At 70.6% G+C, this 5,000-nt stretch overlaps 1 non-coding gene across 1 annotated transcript; it reads left to right on the top strand.

Annotated features, from left to right (window-relative positions):
* The first annotated feature begins 2,690 nt into the window (after window positions 1–2,690).
* On the top strand, window positions 2,691–2,809 carry LOC135978804 (5S ribosomal RNA). The gene has a single exon (XR_010596168.1). It is a non-coding gene; the product is annotated as a 5S ribosomal RNA (ribosomal RNA).
* The last annotated feature ends 2,191 nt before the right edge of the window (window positions 2,810–5,000 follow it).

Genomic DNA, 5,000 nt, shown 5'->3' with positions numbered 1-5,000 from the left:
GACTGCCACCCGGCCGACTGGATCGGGCCCCTGGAAGTCTGGAAAAAAGAATGGAACCTGACGCCTCCGAGGAGGGGGCGCCCAGGGAAGGAGGGAGATCCGGGTTGACCTGCTGACCGGACGGGAAAGAGGCCACCGGGCGTCCCCCCCCTTAAAACCTAGGGGTTGACCTGGTGGCCGGAAAGCGAACCGGCCAGCAGGTGAACCCGTTCGATTCCACGGGTTGACCTGGTGCCCGGGAAGCGAACCGGCCAGCAGGTGAACCCGTTCGATTCCACGGGTTGACCTGGTGCCCGGGAAGCGAACCGGCCAGCAGGTGAACCCGTTCGATTCCACGGGTTGACCTGGTGCCCGGGAGGGGACTCTGAAAATTTTTCAGCCCTTTCGACTCGGGGTTGACCTGGTGGCCGAGAGGGGACTCGCACGGCAGGCAAGCCGCCCTGGGCTCACCCTCCCCGGCCGCAGCGAGGGACTGCCTCCCGGTCGACTGGATCGGGCCCCTGGAAGTCTGGAAAAAAGAATGGAACCTGACGCCTCCGAGGAGGGGGCGCCCAGGGAAGGAGGGAGATCCGGGTTGACCTGCTGACCGGACGGGAAAGAGGCCACCGGGCGTCCCCCCCCCCTTAAAACCTAGGGGTTGACCTGGTGGCCGGAAAGCGAACCGGCCAGCAGGTGAACCCGTTCGATTCCACGGGTTGACCTGGTGCCCGGGAAGCGAACCGGCCAGCAGGTGAACCCGTTCGATTCCACGGGTTGACCTGGTGCCCGGGAAGCGAACCGGCCAGCAGGTGAACCCGTTCGATTCCACGGGTTGACCTGGTGCCCGGGAAGCGAACCGGCCAGCAGGTGAACCCGTTCGATTCCACGGGTTGACCTGGTGCCCGGGAGGGGACTCTGAAAATTTTTCAGCCCTTTCGACTCGGGGTTGACCTGGTGGCCGAGAGGGGACTCGCACGGCAGGCAAGCCGCCCTGGGCTCACCCTCCCCGGCCGCAGCGAGGGACTGCCACCCGGCCGACTGGATCGGGCCCCTGGAAGTCTGGAAAAAAGAATGGAACCTGACGCCTCCGAGGAGGGGGCACCCAGGGAAGGAGGGAGATCCGGGTTGACCTGCTGACCGGACGGGAAAGAGGCCACCGGGCGTCCCCCCCCCCTTAAAACCTAGGGGTTGACCTGGTGGCCGGAAAGCGAACCGGCCAGCCGGTGAACCCGTCCGATTCCACGGGTTGACCTGGTGGCCGGGAAGCGAACCGGCCAGCAGGTGAACCCGTTCGATTCCACGGGTTGACCTGGTGCCCGGGAGGGGACTCTGAAAATTTTTCAGCCCTTTCGACTCGGGGTTGACCTGGTGGCCGAGAGGGGACTCGCACGGCAGGCAAGCCGCCCTGGGCTCACCCTCCCCGGCCGCAGCGAGGGACTGCCACCCGGCCGACTGGATCGGGCCCCTGGAAGTCTGGAAAAAAGAATGGAACCTGACGCCTCCGAGGAGGGGGCGCCCAGGGAAGGAGGGAGATCCGGGTTGACCTGGTGACCGGACGGGAAAGAGGCCACCGGGCGTCCCCCCCTTAAAACCTAGGGGTTGACCTGGTGGCCGGAAAGCGAACCGGCCAGCCGGTGAACCCGTCCGATTCCACGGGTTGACCTGGTGGCCGGGAAGCGAACCGGCCAGCAGGTGAACCCGTTCGATTCCACGGGTTGACCTGGTGCCCGGGAGGGGACTCTGAAAATTTTTCAGCCCTTTCGACTCGCGGTTGACCTGGTGGCCGAGAGGGGACTCGCACGGCAGGCAAGCCGCCCTGGGCTGACCCTCCCCGGCCGCAGCGAGGGACTGCCTCCCGGCCGACAGGATCGGGCCCCTGGAAGTCTGGGGGGGGGGGGGAATCGCCCCACGCCTCCGAGGAGGGCTGCCCGGGCGGGCCTGGCCCCGGAGCTCGAAAAAAAAAAAAAGGATCGGGCCCACTAGAGACATGGACCAGGCCGCCCTGGGCTCACCCTCCCCGGCCGCAGCGAGGGACTGCCTCCCGGCCGACTGGATCGGGCCCCTGGAAGTCTGGGGGGGGGGGGGGAAATGGAACCTGACGCCTCCGAGGAGGGGACGCCCAGGGAAGGAGGGAGATCCGGGTTGACCTGGTGACCGGACGGGAAAGAGGCCACCGGGCGTGCCCCCGTTAAAACCCCTAGGGGTTGACCTGGTGGCCGGAAAGCAAACCGGCCACTGGGTAGGCCGGTCGGCAACCTAGGGGTTGACCTGGTGGCCGGGAAGCGAACCGGCCAGCAGGTGAACCCGTCCGATTCCACGGGTTGACCTGGTGCCCGGGAGGGGACTCTGAAAATTTTTCAGCCCTTTCGACTCGGGGTTGACCTGGTGGCCGAGAGGGGCCTCGCACGGCAGGCAAGCCGCCCTGGGCTCACCCTCCCCGGCCGCAGCGAGGGACTGCCCCTCCCCACCCCCCGGCTGACAGGATCGGGCGCACTGGAAGTCCGGGACAGTATTTTCCCCGACGCCGGGGAGGGCGGGCGGAGGGGCTCTGGCGGCCAGCCCGGGCCCCGGAGCTCGAAAAGGAAAAAAGGACCGGGCCCGCGAGAGACGGGGGCCCTGCCGCAGGGGGGGGGGCAGTCCGACCGGGGCTCACCGTGCGGCAGGCCCGGGCGTCGGCAGGGGAAAGCGGGCGAGGAGGCGCGGGGCCGGGTGCCTACGGCCATACCGGACCGAACGCCCCCGATCCCGTCCGATCTCGGAAGGTAAACCGTCCCGGGCCTGGCTAGTACTTGGATGGGTGACCGCCTGGGAATCCCAGGTGCCGTAGGCAGCTTTTCCCGGTCCGAGTCAGCTCTCTCTCCTTTTCTGGGGGGGAAGGAGAGGGGGGGACGGGCCGGAAAGCCCCTCGTCGCTCCTGCCGAGTCGGAGGTCGCGGCCGCAGGTCACGGGTCTGGGCGCCTGGGGTCCGGCTCCCCACCCACCCGGCTTCCTCCGCGGAGGACCCCCCCCGGGGCCACCGAAGCCGCTGGGGGAGACGCCGGGCATGGGGCGGACTGGCCCGGACCCTCCCGGCCGCCGGCCCGCAGGTCCGCCCCGAATCCCCCCCCGCGGCCACCCAGGCCAGGCCTGGCCAGGCGGGACGGACGGCGGGTGTCCAGCGCCCAGCGGCTTCCTCCAGCGGGGACCCACGGACCCCAAAGCCGCAGGGGGAGGCCCCGGGCCTGGGACGGACTCGCTCGGACCCCCTGCGCCCGGCCGCCGGCCCGCGGGACCGCCCCGAATCCCCCCGCGGCCACCCAGGCCAGGCCTGGCCAGGCGGGACGGACGGCGGGTGTCCAGCGCCCAGCGGCTTCCTCCAGCGGGGACCCACGGACCCCAAAGCCGCAGGGGGAGACCCCAGGCCCGGGACCGACTCGCTCGGACCCCCCGCCTCCCCTGCGCCCGGCCGCCGGCCCGCGGGACCGCCCCGAATCCCCCCGCGGCCACCCAGGCCAGGCCTGGCCAGGCGGGACGGACGGCGGGTGTCCAGCTCCCAGTGGCTTCCGCCAGCGGGGACCCACGGACCCCAAAGCCGCAGGGGGAGGCCCCGGGCCCGGGACGGACTCGCTCGGACCCCCCGCCTCCCCTGCGCCCGGCCCCCGGCCCGCGGGACCGCCCCGAATCCCCCCGCGGCCATCCAGGCCAGGCCTGGCCTGGCGGGCCGGTGTGCAGCTCCCCCGGGCTTCCTCCCCCGACGACCCGCGCCCCCCTGAGCCGCAGGCGGAGACCCCGGCCCCGGGGCGGACCGGCCCGGGCTCGCCCGAGCCCCCTGCGCCCGGCCCGCAGGACCGCCCCCCCGAATCCCCCGGGAGAGGCCCGGCCTGCACGCCACTGACGACCCGCGGCCCCCAAAGTCGCAGGAGGCGCCCCCCCCCCCGGTTAGCCCCGTCTCGCTCCGCGCCCCCCGCCCCTCGCTGCCGGGACCGGGCGCCGCCCCAGAGTCAGCCGCAGCCGGCCGGCCTGAGAGCTGCCCTCCTGTGGACGACGGTGAGTTTACCTTGATACTAACCGGCCGTCAGCCAGGTCAACCCCATTGCTAGACTGGGGTGGACCTGGTGGCCGAGTGGGGACTTGGAACATTTGACAGCTGCTTCCCGGGGCTTGACCGGTTGTCCTGAACGCCCCCCACCCCCACCCCCAGCCCCCGGCTCCTGCTCCCCTCTCCCCAGCCTCGGTGCTCCGCTCCCTGCCTCGGAGGCTGCCTCTCTGCGGCGCCTGCATCGCCTCCGAGGACGCGCACCCTCCGGAGGCTGGACGTAAACCCACCACTGCCGCCGACCCGGCTCTCCGAGGGACGACTGTGAGGCCCCCCACCCCACCCCACCCCCGGACCGCCCTGGGGACGACTGCTAAGCCTCCCCCACCGGACCGCCCGGGGGAAGACTGCGACGCCTCCCGCCAGGCCCCCACCCAGCCTGGGGGAAGACTGCTAAGCCTCCCCCCCACACACACACACACACACTGTCGGGGGATGACGATTAAGCCTCTCCCGGACTGCCCGGGGGAAGACTATTAAGCCTCCCCTGGAACCACTATTAAGCCTGCCCCCGGAGTCCTCGGGGGATGACTGCTAAGCCTCCCCCACCGGACCACCCGGGGCAAGACTGCTAAGCCTCCCTCCCACACACACACACACTGTCAGGGGAGGACTATTAAGCTTTCCCGCTGGAGCGCCCGGGGCGGACGACTGTTAAGCCTGCCCCCGGAGTCCTCGGGGGAGGACTATTAAGCTTTCCCCCCTGGAGCGCCCGGGGGGGGGGGGGGGGGGACGACTATTAAGCCTGGCCCCCGGAGTCCTCGGGGGACGACTATTAAGCCTCCCCCGGACCTGCTCCCTCTCGACTATTAAGCCCCCCCTCTGCGGTCCTCAGCACCACTGCCGCGCTGCCCTGGGAGTGGGGTGACATCCGGTCCGGAAAGCAAACCGGCCACCAGGTCAACCCGTCGAATCCAATGGGTTGACCTGGTGGCCGGAAAGCAAA

This window comes from Chrysemys picta, unplaced genomic scaffold (genome assembly GCF_011386835.1).
Source record: "Chrysemys picta bellii isolate R12L10 unplaced genomic scaffold, ASM1138683v2 scaf451, whole genome shotgun sequence".
In the NCBI taxonomy this organism is placed as follows: Eukaryota; Metazoa; Chordata; order Testudines; family Emydidae; genus Chrysemys; species Chrysemys picta.
The sequence above is the reverse complement of the archived record's forward strand: the minus strand, read 5'-3'. Positions and strand labels throughout refer to the sequence as shown.